This window comes from Eurosta solidaginis, unplaced genomic scaffold (genome assembly GCF_040869045.1).
Source record: "Eurosta solidaginis isolate ZX-2024a unplaced genomic scaffold, ASM4086904v1 ctg00001039.1, whole genome shotgun sequence".
Taxonomy (NCBI): domain Eukaryota; kingdom Metazoa; phylum Arthropoda; class Insecta; order Diptera; family Tephritidae; genus Eurosta; species Eurosta solidaginis.
The window spans coordinates 464,014-484,779 of record NW_027136886.1 but is presented as its reverse complement, the minus strand read 5'-3'; the positions used below and the strand labels follow the sequence as shown (position 1 = coordinate 484,779).

The 20,766-nt window shown below is 34.4% G+C and overlaps 1 protein-coding gene across 5 annotated transcripts in view; it reads left to right on the top strand.

Annotated features, from left to right (window-relative positions):
- Positions 1–20,766, top strand: part of LOC137235655 (homeobox protein cut-like) — a 140,196-nt gene that overhangs the window by 9,314 nt on the left and 110,116 nt on the right. The window contains exon 2 of one of the 5 annotated variants that reach the window (XM_067758547.1): positions 16,156–16,306. The exons of the other annotated variants lie outside the window; for them this stretch is intronic. The gene's annotated coding sequence lies outside the window, so the exon portion shown is untranslated. Of the gene's footprint in view, positions 1–16,155; positions 16,307–20,766 lie in introns of those variants that run through there. 5 annotated transcript variants of the gene reach the window in all.

Below are 20,766 nucleotides of genomic sequence, written 5' to 3'. Positions count from 1 at the left end.
CAAAATTGTCTACACGAAATTTAGTACTAAAAGTGTTGTACTAAAATTTAATACAAAATATTTGCTTTTAAAAACTTTGCTTTAAAAAATAATTTTTTAAAGTTTAGTACAAAACTACTAAGTATTTTAATACATTAAAAAACTAATTTAACAAATTCTTAAAAATTTTCATTCTAAAACTTTTATTTAAACTCAACAGTTATGCACAAAAAATTTAGTACTAGAAAGGTAATAAAATAAACGCAATAAAATAATTTACTTACAAAAAATACTTTAAAAATTTAGTAGAAAAATTTTGCTTTTTAAAATAATATTAAAAATTTAGTAAAAAGACTTAGCTTTTTAAAAACCCATTGAAAATTGAGTGCAAAAACAAAGCTTTTTAAAAAAATATTAAAAATTTAGTACACAAACTATTTAATATGGTAGCTCATTAAAAAGGTAACTGAAGAAATTTTCACTTTTTTCACTTTAAAAGTTTTATTTATAAAATTTTCTAAATACATTAAGTACTCGAAATTGTTAAAAAGACATTTAGTACTCAAAACGTTGTATTAAATTTAGTACAAAAATTTTCTTTTAAAAACTTTAGTATAAAATCAACCGCTCATTCCATATAACGCTAACCTGCGAATATACAATAAACACATTTTTTCTCCGACTCAAAAATTTGCTGCGCCTTAACAAATTCAACTATACACCTCATTTCACAGCGAAAGCTCGCATACTTCGTGATGCTTCGAAAAATAAATAAATGCACCAAAACGCAAATATTTTTAACCGACAAATTTTTCACCGCATACAAGCAATAATTTTCTATTAAACTATGATATGCCTAAAGCAAAGTAATTTTTCAGAGCTTAAGAAAAAGCAAAAAAAAAAGTGTAGGAAAAAATATCATTATTAATAACTTACAACTTTATGTTAATTTGTGTTAATTTTGTCTGCAATTTTTCAGATTTCGAAAAAAATATTAAATTGTAGACAACAAAATCGTAAAGTATTGTTGAAAAAAAAAAGTTGTGAACAAATTGAAAAATGATTTGCCAAAAATAAGTGCGAAATCATTAGGGCGACTGCATAGCACATTTGGTGGTATGTAGTTGACTTTATGAGCCGCAGCAGACGTTCTGTAGGATTGGCATTTGCTATACATTTGGTGCCGCAAATAAAGTAGACCTGTCTGCTTGCCGCCGTATAAAAAAAATTTCCTATTTTAAATTTTTTTTTTAGCCACACCAATTTAGTGGCATCAACGCAAAATCGAACACAGCCGCCACAACTTAAATGCATTTGCAACGTCTTTTTATAACAAATTTCTAATAATCTATTAGTTGCGTTTTGCCATGCATACGAGTGATCAGACAATATTGTCGCATGTGGGCAATAACAAGTCTGCAACATATGCGGTCTTAGTTGATGGTGTTGTAGATGATGATGATGAAGTAGAAGAAAACGTTGAGCTATTAAAAGCAGAAGATAACGATTTGAACATTAGTCTGTCGCTCATTTGCTTTGGTTTTAGATAGCTATTGAACATTGCAGATAAGTGTGTGAGCATGTGTCTGCTATTGCTTTGCTTGCGACCACTTATTTACCCCCCTCCCCGCATTGTGACATACCGCCTCGCCGCACTCCATGCTGGCCTTTTAAAAAAATGTTAAATTTAGTAAGCTCACAAGCTTTTGAAATTGTTTGGCGTTTAGTTTAACGAGTATTTTATATGCATATCTACAGTAAGGGTAGAAAAGAGTGGTACTATAGTAATGATTTAATGTAGTTTTGAAAATGAATTTAGTGCTAAATACTAGTAGCAAATTTCAGCTATTTAACTTAAGCTCTAGTTAAAATTTCATTAATTACCAAATATTTATAGCAAAAATTAGTACCAAATATATTCTGCCAGGAAAAGTACTAAATATTTAGTGCAAAAAGTATTCCTAAAAGTAGTGCTAAATATTTAGTAATAAAAGCAATGTTAAATATTTGGTACGAAAAATAGCACAAAATATTTAGTACAAAATGTTTGAAATACAGTAACAAAATATCGTAGAGCATAGTACAAAGTAAAAGGGTACTAATTTAGTACAAGGTTGAACTGGTCGGTCCGTGAGGACATCACCTTGACTGAATGAGTCGATAGTTTTATCAGAAGTTTGTTAAATGAAAACCCTTATCAAAAACCAGGTCCTATGTTATAAAATGACGCCGTCCTCATAATTTAGTACAAAAAAAAAACTATACAAAAAGTTTAAACTTAGCGAAGTACTCAAACCATAAGCAAATATATTGTGCTAAAAAATTAGTACAGAAATATAAAGTTTGCTTGCCAACTTTGGAAACGTGCGCCCCAAAAAAATCTCAAGAATGAAGGCGTTTATAAGTAAAGTGTACTTCAATTAAAGTACTAAAGTCATTATCCTAAATTTAAGTATATTCAAGTATGTGCTAAAAAGTTAGCAGAGAACGAACTAATTAGTTCTAAAACTAAGCATTAGTGTTGAGTTTCATAAAAAGTGCTAAAACTTGCAGTTAAAATCTAAACATGCTCTGCAAAGAAATACGCTTTTATACAAAGTACAAAAAAAAAACAACAATACGGCAACCATAAAACAACATAATGAAATAATTTATGCTCTCAAATATTGTACTACACCACCATATGATGATATCTTATAAAATGCAAATAGTACTTAGACCTACTTAGACGCTTGAGATAAGCCGCTTTTATAGCAGAGCAAGTACAAAAAATTCAAACGTACAAAATGGAAAGATAGTATGTACTGAAATCCAACTGCAAGTTAGGATCCGGAAATAACTAACATATGTATATGAAATTAGTACCAATAATTTTCTTTTTTAATGTTTTTGTTTTGTTTTGAAACTTTTGCAAGGATGCATTGTGCTAAAATTTAGTACAAATTAAAAATATTAATTTATATATATCTTCTTTAGATTTTAACTTCCAAGATTTAGAACAAAACTCAGTACTAATAACTTAGTACTAAAAGTTTAGTACTCCGTTTTATTACAAGTTCTAAAACTGCTTTACTGAAACTGCAATTTGAACTACGTATTAAATATAAACCAGTACTAAAACGCAGTGAAATTTATTAATAAAATTTGTATTCTGTAAAACAAGTGTGTTAACTTTTATGCTCACCACTGTCAATGTTCGCAAAGTTTATATATGTATACGTTGCAAATCATTTGGCGCTGAATTTTAGTGCATTCGATACGATATTTGTCACATTTTGCGACAGACATTATAAGACAGTTTGCCATATGTACAAACAGATAAACATACATACAAATGCGATATAAGTTTGTTTATTTGTTTAGTCAGAAATTTATTTGTTACACATGTTCATAAAATTTGCGACAACAATTCGCATATTGCAGCACAGCAACAAGGAAACCAAAAAAAGGGGGAAATATTGAAAATCATACCCAAACACCCGCATGCCTTTGCGCCGAGCTTCAATGCCTCAGCCAGAGTCGATCCTGCCGGCAGCTAATAAATGTGTGTTGGCGCATACAGACGCCACAATCTTAACACCAACAACTCATCCTCAATGCGCCTTTTTGTTGTACTATTTTGCGTACAATCTTTAAAATCTGCCTTCTTTCTCCAACTGTTGTTTATTATTTAACGTTTTACTGCTATGTTGTTTTAGTGCCAATGTGTTCGTTGTCTTTTGGTATTGTTGTTGTCAACCGCGCTTTTAATGTGCGCCACACTAAAAATTATTTTTTCACGCTGTTTTTGCTCCAAAGCATTTTCATGGAAATATGCACAACAACATCAACATTTTTGCAATATAATTGTGCTGGAGCTACAACAAAAATACAAACACACGCGCTAAGGCGATTGCATTTGGGATGGATACGAGATTAAACTCCAATCCCGATTAGGCCTTTTTCGAAATTTAATTTTTTGAGACCGAGGTCCGTTGCCCCAGACATTAAATTTTTAGTTCTTAAACCCAAATATTGTATTCCACGGGGTTCGATATTTTTAGTAACCAAATTTCACATGGTCACAATTACGTTTCTTAGTTTACGAAAGCAGCACATTTATCAGGTCTATCCGAAAAAAACGTTCCTCCTGTTACACGCACAATTCTTTTTTTTAATATTTTCCTTATCGTTCATCCGTGGCACTACGATGTATGGCAACGGCCCTCCATTCTACTCGGCTTTTTTCAAGCAGAAATCCAAGTAATAGAAGTTTGCGGTAGAGAATGTACACGACGAGGCTGATCCTCTTGAAGTATCCACATTATAACAGGCAGTCAGGCAGCCATACGTGCCTTGCGTTCTCTCACAATAACTTCCAAGCTAGTGGATGAATGCATTGCAGTCCTGAAGGATCTGGGTGTCAAAATCGAGATTTCGTTGAGATGAGTTCCTGGGCGCATCAGGGTTATGAAGATAATGAACAGGAAGAGCCCTTCTGTGGACTCACAAAGGCGCACATTAGGGAAATCATAAGCAACAGGGAAACAAAGAAACTCATAAAACACTGGATTGAATGCCCAGGGCAGAGACAGAACAAATTGGTTATACTCCCAAGAACGAAAGCCACACTCATTAAGCAGAGAGGACCTGCGATTTCTCACTGGGTGCTATACGGGACATTGTCGCCCATCATCTAAGTAAGTTAAATCTAAGCGATATACAAATCTCTCGCTTTTAATCGCTCTAGCAAAGCACAGATTCTCCCGTCTAGGTGGCGTGACTTCTAATCCTCCCGTGATATGGAAAAAAAATCCTGAAGAGGTACTTAAATACATTAAAATCCCCATATACAGTAATTGGCCGAAGGTTCAAGCACAAGAGACAGTTCATCGCGGCCTAATAAGAGTAATAATTCCTCCTGCAGTATTCCGCAATGTCTTCGGACTTGTGTTGGTTTAGAAGTAGAATGGGGCGTTCTACTTAGTCTGTTTGTTTAATGTTGTTTGTTTTTATACCAAAGTATTTGGTTGTTGTAAAGTATTCTGTATCCGCTGACACTTTAAATGATTTATGAGCTGCGCTCCTTTGAGTGTTGCACTGATTTTTCTAAGCGGCATGTTTAGTTATGTGTATGCCAATTGGGAAAGTTGGAGGAGGCATTAGTGTTTATTATACAAAAATATTGTTAAAAATGAACCAAGACATTTGTTTTCGGTGCTTGCGAGCCGTATTTGGCTGACTGAAGGAGTTTTTTGGATACATTAAATACTGAAATTGAAATCAATATTATCGTTACGCAGCCAAAACTCTTCTAAGGTTAGGTTAGGTAACAGTGGCTGACCGTGAACACACCTAGGCTAGTGACATTAGTCCCGTTGTGATACCATGAAAATACACAATTTACCTTTCCTCTTCGAACCATTTTGAGAACCTGATAAAGACCATCAAATCCTTAGTGTCACGCTCCACGACCTGGTGCAGATAATCCGGAAGGGAAGCACCCAGAAAGCGCAGCCCTGCGCCACTTAATTGCAGATGAGGAAAAGCACCGGTTCGTGACGCAATCTTTTAGGATCCCATTTTGACTAGGTTTCCTTCGGTGTCCGACACCCCAGGTTTATAGCCAAATTTCGTCGGCTTGACTGTGGATGTGCTCTTGAGCTTTGGCTTGCATGTGGCAAGGAGCATACCTAAGCGTTCTTGGTCTGGAAGCATCTGCCTGTTGTACCCTGCGTTTGCAATGCAGTTTTTAGCGATGTACCTGCGCCCGGAACCCATGTGAAGTGGACACGGTTCTGTTGGGCCATCTGTTGAATAGATTGGCGTTTAGTGTTGATTCAGAACGCAGTATAAAGGATCTATATTTGGGCTCCTGCGGGAACGTTCCGCACACACACTGCCACTAGTTTTATTTTATTTAAAAGTTTCCTTTCTTTCCGTTTAGTTTTAATAATGAGAGGTTTATTTAATTTTTACAATATAGTTTTTATTCAACTTACAATTCGTTACACTTTCTTCTTTCTTCCTGTTAAGTCACTTAGATTTTTTTTTGTTTTTTTATTTGTAAGACTAACTCGTGTAGTCAATTTGCCGGTTCACTTCAAACTAAAAACTGCCGCTAACGCAACTCTGCGGCTTGGCATATTTTCCTTAAGTTACTTAGCAACGAAATTAATTATGGCGTCGAAATAAATCATGGCGTCGAGCAACGGCAGTTTCAGCCAATCAGAAACTCTCCGAGTTGCTCGACTCTAACAATTTTAGTGATGCCAAGTGCATCTGATGTATGGTTGCATCTTGCACATTTCTAAAGAGGGTTGCCATCTACCATTTATTTTAATGCAATTTACTATGGCACTACAGCAGCGAGTAAAAGTTAGGGATATGAAAGCAGCCTGGCTGTCGCTGAATAAAGATTTAGTTGTCGATATTGTATGTCTCTATCTTAAATTCTGCCAACAAGACACTACACTGATCGGGTACTCTGAAGGAGAGTTGGAGGTCTAGGTGCCTTGAATAGACTCCAACTCCAAATCTGCTGTTTAGCTTAGAACCTTCGATGTATATGGAAATGCTGCCGTCACTTTTCTACAAAAATTTCCCTTACAAAAGTAGCAATTTAAAAGAAAACAACAACAAAATACCTTCGAGTACATCGATGAAAACAACAATAAGAGTTTAAGTATTAGCAGTTAAAACGGTTGAAACTTCCCGCATCCACACGATATAAATGCAGGAAATAAGGTTCAAATCTTACTCCTTAAGAAAAGCGCTACCAAGTTTAATACACCATTGGCCCGGAAGCAGATTTAGATACCCACACCAGTAAACAAACATAGGAGTGGCAAAGAAGATGAATGCTTTCAAAGAGTCAGTCAAAGCAGCATGATGATTTAGCAAAAGGCCGAATATTACCAACACCAACACAAATTTGTACACAGCCACGATAGATACTACTACAGTCAATTTCATATAGCGAGTGATTGGTAGGCAATCGCATACATAATTCTCAATCGTTTTATTACCCGGTGTTCCGAAAAACCTGCAGATCATCGGCCTTCGAAATTCCATTCCATCCAAGTGGTCATTAACCACCAAAACAAGTTGTGGGTTGCGCTGCAAACATTCCGATCGATTTTTAATGTGGATACCTATGAAGACATAACCTCTGAACATATTTCGTACTAAGAGCTCGTATACAGCTCCGTTTTCCACAGTAACGCGATCTCAAAACCGTGTTTTTGAATCACCGGTAAGTCAACAGCTCTTTTGATGAGAAAAGATCGGTTATCGAAATTACTCTTAGTTTGTTATGCGCCAGGTTTGGAATTCTTGATGATACTAAGCTTTACATGAAGATACATTTAGCAGAGCTTTTAAGAAATTGAAACCAAAAACAATATAAAAAACTACACCAACAAGAAAATACCCAAGAAAAGTTAACTTTAGGTTTTTTTCTCTTCAATATTTTTTTCAACAACAACAACACTCAATTCAATACCCCATTAAAATCACTGTTTGAGTGGAAAAATAAATTGAACTACTTAAAAGTAGTACCAGTTAACAATCAAGCATAATTTCAGTGTTTAGTGCGGACATATATGAATGACATCCGGTACATATTCAATTTGATTTCCGGTACAAACTGTTTTTTCGGCTTCAGATATAAAGGAACAACAATAAAAAAAAATCAAATCAAAAATGAGTGATCTAAAAATTGTACAATAAATCAACAGCAAATTGAATAACATTAATATGAACGTACTTATGAATGTACCCAGTAGGGAAAATCTCTAGTTCTGATGCACTCTTAACGCCTATGAAACCCATACTAAATTTTCTTCTTCTTCTTTTTTTCACATACGATGTTATAGACTGTAAAAATTTCAACTGATCCAGTGACTTTGTTTAGAACTGTTTTTAAGTTCTATATCACTTCTGAATTTCAGTTCCTTTGTCGCTGATATTTCTGTATTTGTCAGCACAGGCACAATTCCACATACTGAACTTACCTTATCATACTTTTGAAGAACGTCGTAGCTCAGGATTCAGTTAACGATAGATACATATATGTGATAAAGATGGGTCAGAATGTCAGTTTTTGTATACTGATTTGGAGCTTTAAGACCAGTAATAACAAGGAAATATTTTAATTTTCATTTTTCTTCCTATGCGTTTCGATGCCTCGCATCATCTTCAAGGAGTCTAGTCTCTCTAAGTGAAACTAGTTCAATCGTAACTAAACCTTCACCTCACAAACCGTAAACTGGGGAGCCGTTTGGGAGCTGGTGAAGATTTCGAACCGATTGAACTACTTTCAGTTAGACCCTACAGCTTTAATTTTGTTACAGGGTTGCTACTGCTTATAGAAAATATTTTTTCAGTTCTCTGTATTTCTCAAGTTTTGTTGTTTTAAATATCCATAAATGCGAAATAGAGTTTACCAATCATGCCAACTGCTTTATTTCAATTTATAGCTTTTTTTTGTTTATTGGTTGTTTTTTAGATTAAATTTTTGCATTCCCCCATTTTGCTTTGATCAATATAGAAAAATTAAGCAAAACAAGCATTTAACATTATTGCGGTCATCATTTGTGGTACCGCAATTATTTTGTGTTGTATGCTTTGATATATATATTGATGTACATTAGGGAGGTACTTATAATGCCTAGTTCATCTGTTAATAACACTGGAGTGGGCTTTAATATCGGAAGTATTACGATTGTTCGATATATTAAAAAAAAAAAAAAAAATTTATAAAAGAAACAACAGTCAATATAGGGTCTTATTTCACTCAAATATATATAGATAATAAATGCTGAAAATCCTTGTTGATGAAGGTGTAAGCTACCTGCCGCAAGTTTTCAACTTGTTGTTGAAGGCCTTTGTCATTCCTGAACAATGGAAAATAACAAGAATAATTGCATCACTTAAGCCTGGAAACCCACCTAACGAAGGTGAGTTTATCAACAGTAGCGAAGACGTTGGAAACCGTCGTGCGCCCTCATTTCACTGCGAATATTTCGCCAAATGCCTAGCACTAATTAAATTAAGAACCAAAGCAGCAAAAATCCTTTCATAGGACGATGCTCGTAGCACTGGAGCTGTCAAAAGCTTTTGACACACTGAGCCACGGCGCATTACTCCAAGACATTGAAGGTTCATCCCTTCCTCCTTGTCTAAAAAGGTGTACCGCAACTTATTTAAATGATGGAAAAGCGTTGGTTCAAAACCTAGGAGTTTTTTGATAAGGGGTGCCACAGGGTGATGTCCTATCCCCGCTTATGTTTAATATTGATATATCAAAGCTGCCTTCTCCACCAAATTAGGTTACTATCATTTCCTGTGCCGACGACTGCTCGATAATGGCAACAGAAACCTGTCCCTTCAAAAGACGCATAAGTATTTAAAATAAATAGCTATCTCCCCAGTCTTTATGGTTTCTTAACCACGCGCGACCTGTTATTATCACCGATCAAATTCACGGCCACTCTGTCTAACATGTGTAAGGAGCAGATGACGTTCTGAATACTGTAACAGTTTAAACTCTTACTTGTCCAGACTTAACTCCGACATATGTGATGTATGTCCTCCATGCGATTTGTCCACACATGATACCAACCACCTTTTTAATTGTAAAATGGAACCTAAGCCTCAAACAGTGGTATCCCTTTGGTTCAACTCTGTTGAAACTGCAAGTTTCCTTGAACTCCCGCTAGAAGACTTTGATGATAATTTATGAGTGGACGCACCTATTCAATGGGGTGAAGCACTGTTAACATAACCACAACAAAGTTCCGCTCATCAGTCAGTGCGATATAACAATTTGCTGAACCTTTCACTTTACCCTAATGTGTTTTGAAGTGTTAACACGAATTTAGTCAAGCATATTAAAATCAGATAAATACTGAAATACAGAGCATAAATACAAAATTCGTATAAATTGTTATAATGTGAAAAAATATATACATATTTATTTAGCATTTTCAAAACAATTTTTTTTTGCGTTTTATCAACCACAAATTTATTTAATGTGGCTTGAATATTTTTGTTTGTGATAGTTTTGTTTTTTTTTTGTAGTCTTTACTTAGTGACTTTTGTTTCTATATTTTCATTTGAATAACTACATACGTATGTATGTACATGTGTACATACATTTGTATGCCTTAGTTATACGAATTAAGCGTACATAATTGTTAATTCGATAAACATTTGTTAACTTCTATTTAAATTAAAACAAAAAATTTCTGTTGAATTTTGATAATTTTGAATGATTTAGAAATAAAAAATTTTTTTTTAATATTTTTTTTAATGTGATGTAGTACGTTTGCAATTGGCTTTTGATATATGTGATGTTGTTGTTTTGATTATTTGTGTCTGATAAGCGCATAAGCGAAGTGGAAAAATTTATATTTTATTTTAACAGCTTGTCGATTTTTTTAAAAGCTGTTCTTAAATATTGGAAGAATATAAAAATCAGTCTTTATTATCCTTTTGTTTTTGTCATTGTCTCATTTGTTGCTGTGCTTCTATATTTGTCTTTTTTTAGTTAGTCGCTAGTTTTATTTTGCTGTTGTTGTGTTTCTTTCACGCTTTGTTTATCATGTTATCGTTTAGACCAGTGGTGCACAAGGTCAGCAGATCTTCGAGAGCTTTTTGTAGAAGTATGTGTGTATAAGGAGAATTATGAAACATATTTGGCATAGGTTTAACGCATGAGATGTTTACTGCTTGAAGTAAAAGCAGACACTGATTCATTGCTTGCTCTGTTGAATTTCCGTTGATTTGCTCATACGACATGAAGCGTTTCCCACGCTCTACGAAGCTTTTGAGAGCATCTCTGTTTTAAATCGGTTTCCTCCTTTTTTATTTTTATAACTTTTTCCCTTTCCTTTTCATATTTATCGCCATCTATCTCGTTTACATAACGTTATTTCAGTTGCTTCTCTTATTTTCTTAATCCAATTTTGTAGTTTCTTTATGATCTATATGTTCTTCTGGATTCATATTCTTTTTCTTTTTCTTTATATTATGTTTAAAAGTCAACTTTTAACTTTCTATCGTTATCCTCTTTATCATCACGATTGTCTTATCGTGATTTCTCTTCTCTTACAATTTCTTTCTTAATTTTTATTTTACTATCCAAGTCTATTTTCCTTTCATTTCTTCCATATTTTCCAGTCGTGTTTTTATATTTATTTTGTCACGCTTTTTCTTCTCATGATTCTACTCGTTTGACCTATTCCTGTTTACCTCTCATTTTTATTTCCTTTTCTCATGATTTTCGTTTACTTCTTCGTATATTCATCTTTTTATTCTTCTCTTTCTGCCATTTCATCCTTCCCTACTTCTCTACCCTTCTTTTCTATCTATCCGTTCTTTAACACCTTGTTTCATTTGTTATGCCCCACTCGCTGATTATCTTTGTTTAATATTATCCTTCCCATTCACTTTACTCATCTTTCTTACCCGGGCATCCCAAAATCTTCTAACCTCATTTTTAAATTGCTTCCTGTACCTCCTGTTTGTACCTTAATCTTCATTAGCTCTTCTTAATGCATTAACGTTGTAGATTTTTCTTACATCTTAATCTACTTAAGTAGAAGCTTAACTAACCTTAAAATAAATAAATATAAAGCACGATAACCTCCGAAGAGGTTTTAGGTCGAGCTTCTCTTCCAATTTGCGTCGTGCTCCTTTTGATTTTTCTTAAAAATTGGCGTGACGGGACCTACTTGTTTTATGCCGAATCCGAACGTCATCTGCAAGGCAGATGAGTTTTCACTGAGCTTTTCATGGCAGAAGTACACCCGGAGTGCTCGCCAAACACTGCCGAGTGGCGACCCCGTTAGAAAAATTGTCTTCTAATTGAAAAAAGCGAAATTGTCTAAGATAAGTTTATAGAGTATACTTGTAAACTTGATATTAAGAAAATATTTCATTGGCATTCTGGTGCTTTAAAGCTTCAAAGCCCGCAAGCGGTTCGATTTCCCTTTAAAGTTGTTTTCCGGGTGCAAATATTTCGTCACGAAATCAGAGGATATTAAATCATAAAATTTCATTTCAAAGTCGTTTCCCGGGCGTAACTAATTCGTCAGGAAATCGAAAAGCATAAAAGCTGCAAAGCTCGAAATCAGTTTGATGAATTTCTAAGTTTACTTCTCAGGTAAAAATATAATATGTGTCGTTATGCTAATAACTCCTCACGAAATCGAGATTACTAGAAGCTTAAAGCTCGAAATTTCGAAATAAGCTATACGGAATTTTTAGGCTGCAAATATCAAAGACACCATTGTGTTGCTAATCCTTGTAGTAAATAGCATTTGAAAATTTTCATTTTTATAATGCATAAAATTTTCTTAAAAATGCAAACACATGCACACTCCGTAGTACACAAAGCCTATATTTGTAGATACATAAGCACATAATAGTAGAGTTTCATTGAATGATTGCTTATTGCAGGACCAAATAGAACGATGCAAGGCTTTGTATTGTAAAATATGTGAAAGGGACGCAATGATAGAGGTACTTAAGCATATGTGTGTATTTAGTTTAGAGACTTCGGGAGAGAGGGAAGAGCACCTGTAGATGGTAGTGTAGATGATATGAATGGCTCAATATCTTGCACTTCGTGTACTTTTTCTCTCTATCAATGCAGTATGGGAAGGGACTCTTAATTTTACTTTTTATGCTTAACACTTATAGATTGTTTTTTTACTTACTCTCAAACCCACACCAAGCCAAAGTGTATTATGTTCACATTCAAGCAACAGACAGTTGGCCAGTTAAGTTTGCGTTTGCATTTTCATCTAAGCAATAACGCTTATGTTTGAGTGCGATTTCTTTCACACCAGACATTCAATAAACATAAAAATAAAGCACTGCAAATCTGAACTACGAAGGCCAGCATACAAACGCTTTCTCGCCACCTCATCACGCTCTCCCTCAACTGCTTACACCTTAATAACGGCAGTTAATGTAAAAACAAAAAAAACATATTACAGGTAAATACACACACATATGTATGCTTTAAAAAATCATTTAGCATATCATCATATCCTCTACCAGCTACTCTCATATCAACTCTAAATTCAAATGCGAGCTGTTGAAGCAGTCCGTTCGTGTGCCTTTACAAGTTTGTAGGTGTAGAGTTGCGCCACCCACCCACCGCAGCAGATTTACCACATATGGGTGCTTTTGAATGCATTTGAAAATCCATTAAATGCTATTTTTACAATTATATTCGTAATGAATATGATACGAGTGGTAAGCGCACACATACGCGCACACACTTATGTATGTATATGTGCTCCAATTGATGGTTCGAATCGGCTGGAAATTTTCGGTTGCTTGCATCAGTTGTTAATAGCCAAATCGTTTCCTCAATCTTCCTATTTGATTTCTATCTCTTTCTGTATCGTTAATGGAGGAGCAGAATGCCAATCCAGCTTGTAAGGGGATATTCTTGTAAAGAAAATAAGGAAAGCAAATAGGGGTTTGACACTTTAGGGGTTAATTGAATTGAAATAAACAAATTGAAAAATAATATTAAACCAACATTTTTTTGAATAAATTAAATTAAAATAAATCCAGTTTCACTCAACTAATGTCAGAATAAGGCACAGCAAGAGTGAGAATATAGAGTAAAAAATACGTGACTTAGTCTACTGAACAAAAGGACAATTGCCCAAAACAAATAAACTTTTGAAGTCCGGCACAATTGATGTCCAGAAGCTACATATATTACGGGAAGGCACGTATCCACTGTCTTGAATGGGGAGCACATAAACAAGGGGGATAGAAGATGATGAGGCCAAGACCGGAATTGCAGGTAATATAATCAATATTCTTTCATCTTATTATGGCAAGGTATCAACAGCAAAACCAAGGGCTTGTCGAGCCTGACGGCTTGTCCATTGTACTTTTGAAGTTAGGATGGGTTCCTGGGTAACACGGACATGAAGGTAATACACAGGCAGACTTCCTAGCCAAGATGGCTGCTATGGCCTTCAGCCCTTCTTTGAACTCAAAAAGGCACACACTACGGAAACCATAAGTAATTGAGAAAGCAAGAAATACAGACAAAAAAACAGGCCATGTTGTATATACCGCAAGCAACGATAGTATCAGTTAAACTTATTAATCTAAGTAGAGAACCTACTAATACTCCCTTAGTACTATACGGAGCACTGTAGGCTACGATATCAGCTCGGGAAGTTGAATCTATTCGATACACAAATTTGTCGCTTTTGTGAGCTCGAGGATGAAACGTTGGTACACATTCTCTGCGAATGCGTGGCATTGGTAAAGCAGTAACTCTTTCATCTAGATGGCGTAACTGTTAATCACTTCGTGATATGGACACTAAAAGCCTCCACGTGCAGTAATAAGCTAAAATGTCAAGCACAATAGATCTGCTTGAATATGTTTTCTGCCTGTTTATTACCTTAATATTCGTCATATCCAGGAGCTAATCACAACGTAACCTTGTTTTTGGCTTCCAGTTCATTTAGGACACTAATGCATTCATCCGCTAGCCTAGAGGGATTTGTGTAAGACTGCACAGTACTTAAGGCTGTCTGTCTGACATAATGAGGATACCCCTCGAAGAAAAGCCCCTTCTCCAATCTCCACCACAAACTTCTGTTACATAGATTTCTGCCTGGAAACTAGTGGGGTAGTATCCCATTAATTACGGTTTCTTGCAGTTTGTAGATGCCAGCTCCCAGTTTACTGTCAACAAATACACTATGCACCCTTATATATATTTTTTTTTACTATTTTTCTCACCACTTTCAGCCTCATTTAGCTAAGTACCTACAAGTACTCCAATATTCGTTTATTTATTATACGAAACTCAATCCCAATCCCAAACATTCCCATTCGCTAACTGACAAATTGTTCCATTGGAAAAATGAATTCGACTAAATTATAACAATGAAAATGTTCATTCATTGCCGTATTTCATTGATATTTATGCATTTTGGTGGGGTTTGAAATGGGACATTTTTTACATATTTTTTTCGCTTCATATTTTTTCAACGTGCAATATTTATGCTTTGAAATTATTGTCTACATTATTTATGTTTTTTTTTTTATACTCAGGGTGCTTTGCACAGAGTATATTAACTTTGATTGGATAACGGTTGGTTGTACAGGGATAAAGGAATCGAGATAGATATAGAATTCCATATATCAAAATCATCAGTATCGAAAAAAAATTTGATTGAGCCATGTCGGTCCGTCCGTCCGTCTGCCCGTTAACACGATAACTTGAGTAAATATTGAGATATTTTCAACAAATTTGGAACACGAGCTTATCTTGACCCAGAATCGATGGGTAATGAAAATGAGCGAAATCGGATGATAACCACGCCCACTTTTTATATATATAACATTTTGGAAAACACAAAAAACCTGATTATTTAGTAAATAATACACCTATAATGTTGAAATTTGACGTGTGATCTGATATTGGGACTCTTGATAAAAATTTGAATAAAAATTTTTAAATGGGCGTGGCATCGCCCACTTGTGATAAAATCAATTTTACAAATATTATTAATAAATCATAAATCAAAAATTGTTAAACCTATCGTAACAAAATTCGGCAGAGAGGTTGCCTTTACTACAAGGAATGCTTTGAAGAAAAATTTACAAAATCGGTTAAGGACCACGCCCACTTTTATATAAAAGATTTTTAAAAGGGTCGTGGACGAATAAAATAAGCTGTATCTTTTCAAAAGAGAGCTTTATATCAATGGTATTTCATTTCCCAAGTGGATTTATAACAATAAATAGGAAAAACTTCACATTTAAAAAAATGGGCGTGGCACAGCCCCTTTTATGACTAAGAAATTTTCTATGTTTCGGGAGACGTAACTCGAAGAAAAATTAACGGATCGCAATAAAATTGGGTACACAGATTTTCCCTATAGCAGGAAATATTTCTAGAAAAAATGAACGAGATCGATTAAAGACCACGCCCACCTTTACTTGTTTTTGTATGCATTAGTCGCTGTTCAATTTCATGAATTTTAGAGTATTTTGCATTCGATTGGTAACAATGAAATGAGCAGTGAATCAGTGGTGGAGCGTAAAAAAATGGTGGATGGGCATAAAAGAAATTCTGATTAATTTGCATTTCGTTTAGTTGGTACTTTACTATAAATTATTTTTATTTTTTCATTGCAGGTATGTTGAAAACATCCTAAAAACCACAACACTATACAATTTAATGAGTGAGTCAAACAAATTACAAAATTTTTAGAAAATGACAAATATTGTATTATTAAAAAACAAATGTTAGACAGAAAACAAGAAGTCTTATTTATGCCCAGTAGGAAACTAAGCTAACTATAAGTGGGTTACCAGTAAAGTAGCGTGCACTATTAACTGTTTATTTTCTTAAAAAAACAAGAACAATTGTATGACATGGGTGGTTAATTCTACATTACATAAAACGACTTAGTTTTGGTGTGCTACAACGCGTCATGCTTTCTCATTTACATATGACTGTTCTCATTTCCATAAAACGATTTGGCATTTACAAATCGCTATTCTCATTTTCATAAGACAGTTTTTCATTTACAAGTGACTAATATCATTTACAACTGACTGTTCGCAATTATAATTGACGTTTCGCATTTTCATTTGATGCTTTCTCATTTAAAAGTGACTATTCTTACTTACAATTGACTGTCCTCAATTAAAATTGATGCTTTAGAAATTTCATTTAAAGCTTTCTCATTTAGAGAGAAGTGGTGTAGATGTGAGATACTTTCCGGAATTCCCTAAAATAGTCAACTATTAGCGAAATTTTTTTAGCAATGGATAATTTCTTCCTGTAGAGTGGTTACTGTTCCTAAAAACCAGATGCGTACTTAGTACAACAAAAAATCAGTTGCAGTTCATCAGTTTAATATTTGTTTTTTCTTTTCTTCCATATTAAAAAAAAATTCTATAAGTACAAAACAATCTCAAATTAAAAAAAAAAAAATAATAAAATAAAAAATAAAAAAATTACACTTTTCATTACGGAAATTCTGCAAACCAATTATAAAAAACCGATGCAAAACACATTACGTGTACTTTGTTAGCCTAAAATTGATTGGGCTTAGAAAACTGCATATTCGAAAAAATTCAGGAAACTCCAAATAAAAAGTTTGCGATTTTGTCGAGTATTCAACGTTTTTGAGTTTGGATTGCATAGTTTCAGTAACAAGGTTTTTACTTAAAATATCGAAAATAAAAAATAAAGGAATCTCATAGTCGAAATATTAAAAACATTTTCACTGCTAGTTTTCTGTACGCTACTGTATGTACATATGTATAATCCTCTGATAAAGCCCCAGTTGACTCTGCTCTTTTATTTCATCTCTCCATCTGTTTTCGCTCGCACTAAGTCTCTTACTCTTTGTTTTTTTTTTTTTTCATTTTTATTTCTATGCCTAATGTGTTGCCTTTTGTTGTAAGCGTAATTTTACGAGGTATTTGAGCTGATAAATTTGCACTTACTTTCTGTATTTTTCTTTATCTTTTTCTGTGGTTTCCCTTTCGTGTAACTTGCACACTGCGGTAGCAATATCAATGAGCAGCTCATTGGGTTGATTACTTTCCAGGATTTCGGGGAATAGTTGAAAGAAAGATAAGCGGTAAAAGCTTAGGATTTAAAATTTAAGGAAAAGTATTGGGCATCACATTTTATAAGTCACTATTCGTCCGGAAAAAGATGTTTTTTCTTGCATCGGCCAGAACGAATAATAATGGAGAAAAATATGAAATAAAGAAATAAAAAAATGTAATGAATTTTCTAGACGAATTGGGAGGGGTAAAGGTTATACTTTCTGAAGTTCCATCTGTACCTTCTTGTGTTTGAGCTTTATTGTGGATAACGAAAGTTTACACTGAAGATAGCACTACTGTGAAAACGGTTTGTCTTCAAATTACGAGTTTGGCAATACCTATTATTATTATCGACTCTCTCAGAATTTATCAATTTTCAATTTATGTAGTTAATAATTTGGGAAAATTAAAACAATGTGACGGACTAGGCCGCAGTTATTTCGATTATACTTTGTAATTCTCTTCAACGTTTTTTCTACCGCTATGGTACTTCACGTACACCGTTTTAAAACCAAACCGACTAACCATAACTTGGACTGTACCGCGATTGCCCCGTCGCATACGCAATGAGATCACGATTGTGCTATGGAATGCAGACTTGCCGCAAACAGCCTTCTCGATTAGTTTGCTTATTTACTTCTCTCGCCTGCCACACCTCATGATCGATGTTGTCTTCCACATATATGTATGAGGAATGTAAGAAATCTCGTCTGCGCTCTTCGCTGCCGTGTAAATGTGCGTGTAATGTCGTCTATGCTCTTAGCAGCTGTGTTCATGTGTGGGTAGCTATTTGTTCTCTACTTACTTAATTTTTTTGCTAGCGGCATAGTGCCGTATCGAAATAAAAATATAATACATGAAGATGACAATAGTAACAATAAAAATATGATTAACTTTCTTCGCCTCTTTCCAAGATACAGTTGCGCTGCTTCGACACTTATTTTAGCATTCAATTAACGCTCGTGTGTCACTCAGTTCAACTTTCTTATTCATAAATCTGCACTGGAACCATCAAAATATTGTTTGCAATTTTAGTAATCGATTTTCGGAAATTTTTTTTTAATTAAGCCTCCATCCTGCACATGCCAAAGGATACAAAAATTAAAAAAAATATACAACAACATAGCTTATTAATGATTACCAAAATATATCATTGACACGATTAAATTTCACACTCAATTCATCTATACTTAAAACAGCCTTCAAGCATGATATGATCATATAGGTGATCACTACTTGATCACATGAATACATACAGCAGATATGTATTATATCTACAAGCAGGCATTAATTTAAATACCATTCAAATATAATTATATCTATTTTTGTTTTTAATATACATATCTGGTACTAGGCATTGGCCTCTATGCAACCAAATTTACTGCTACGATCAAGTGTCAAACATTGCATGACTGATCATCGAAATATCGCTCTTCATGAAATTTGTTTGAAACGAATTGAATTTAATTGAATTACAACAACATAAAATCGTTTATATGTAAAGATAACGGTCATTTGTTGGTTTATCGAATTGTCAGTTCGTATCTTCATTATTTCAACGAAACAATTTTCATCTCGATCATTGTCATAATTTTTAATTAACTGTCATATACGCGCGCACTCAATTAATAGTCAAAGAGGAAACGAAGAGTGTAGAGTAAAATAATATTATTAATATTTAAAGTAGTGGGCGCCAATAGATGTAGTTTGAAAGATACAACAACAGAAAATAATAAGCAGAAGCGTGCCATATAAAGCAATAAATATTAAGAACTTCTATGAAAAAACGTCAAAGTGTGATCAGCATACAAGAACGTTGGCGCTTAAAAATATCGTTACAACAAATCAATAATTTGACCTGAATAACGTACGCATCAACCTTAACCACCAACTCATATTTGAGCTGCTACTGATCGATCGCAGCACCCTAAGAAAAAACTTGTTCGTGTAACACGCTGTTCGTACATCTGTAGCTGTCGAATTTTAGTAAACATGAAATCACCGGTTTAGTGGCGTCTAATATACTGATGATATAGGCTTGTATTACAAGCTTGAAAAGAGTCAAGAGTCTTCTTGAAAAAAAAATGTAAGCCAACAACTTTTTATGGCTGATCACTTCAAGCGCACGAGTGGCTCAGAAACATTTTTTTTCCACTGAAATAGAGGAGCATCTATATAAGACTGATTCAGCTCAATCTTAGGCATCTCATACTTATGTTACATACCAACATAAATTAGCTGTCATTTTATTATTAAATACAATAATTTGAATTTGAGCTTCATACCAACCGATGGTGTTAGTGATCGTTGCTACTGAAACTAATGATTATTGGCCTGTTGCTGACGTGTTATTATTTGCAAGTAATTTTTGTTGGTTTTTATTAGGTCTACAATGCTTCTCTTGGTTTTTTGTCTACTACCTATTAACACAAGTGATCGTATGTGATCAAGAAGGCTCATTACCACCAGTGTTTCGGTTCGATACATTTTTCGTTCAATTTTCAACTGTTTTTCATTTATAATTTCTACAAAAAAATTCTAGTTATACCAATGATTGCTTCCGATTGCGTGCGCTCCCTTGTTCGTCTCTCCGCTGTAGCGTTTTTTATACTCAGTTGAGCAGAGCTCACAGAGTATAATAATTCTGATTGGATAAGGGGTGGTTGTACAGGTATAAAGGAATCGAGATAGATATAGACTTCCATATATCAAAATCATCAATATTAGCTAATCGGATATGAATAGTACACCACTCACCTGATACTTCTGCTACGAATTCGGAGATGACGATGATGTGGTGTGGATGGTGAAGATGTAATGATTATGGCGGTGTTCTTGTGGCGCTGCCGGCAACACAAGCTTCTGCTTCGATCTCGTGCGGTGATGGTGTTATGCTCGATCCGTGTCGTTTTCACCTGCTCCTGTTATTTACCGCCTATCTCGATGTAAGGTTGGTTGCTTTATTACTTAACACTGTGGTTGCTGTAATGCCTAGCAATATATAACCGTACAAAAGGAACTCTGGGCCAATCAATTTAGTAGACCAAACACAATGCGCTTAATACAATTTGATTCACACGTTTATTTAAGTAAAGGCACCAAGTTAAGGGGGCATACAAATGTTCGGAAATTATCAAACAAATATGCACAACAAGTTATGTAGCAGTTCAATTGTTAGCG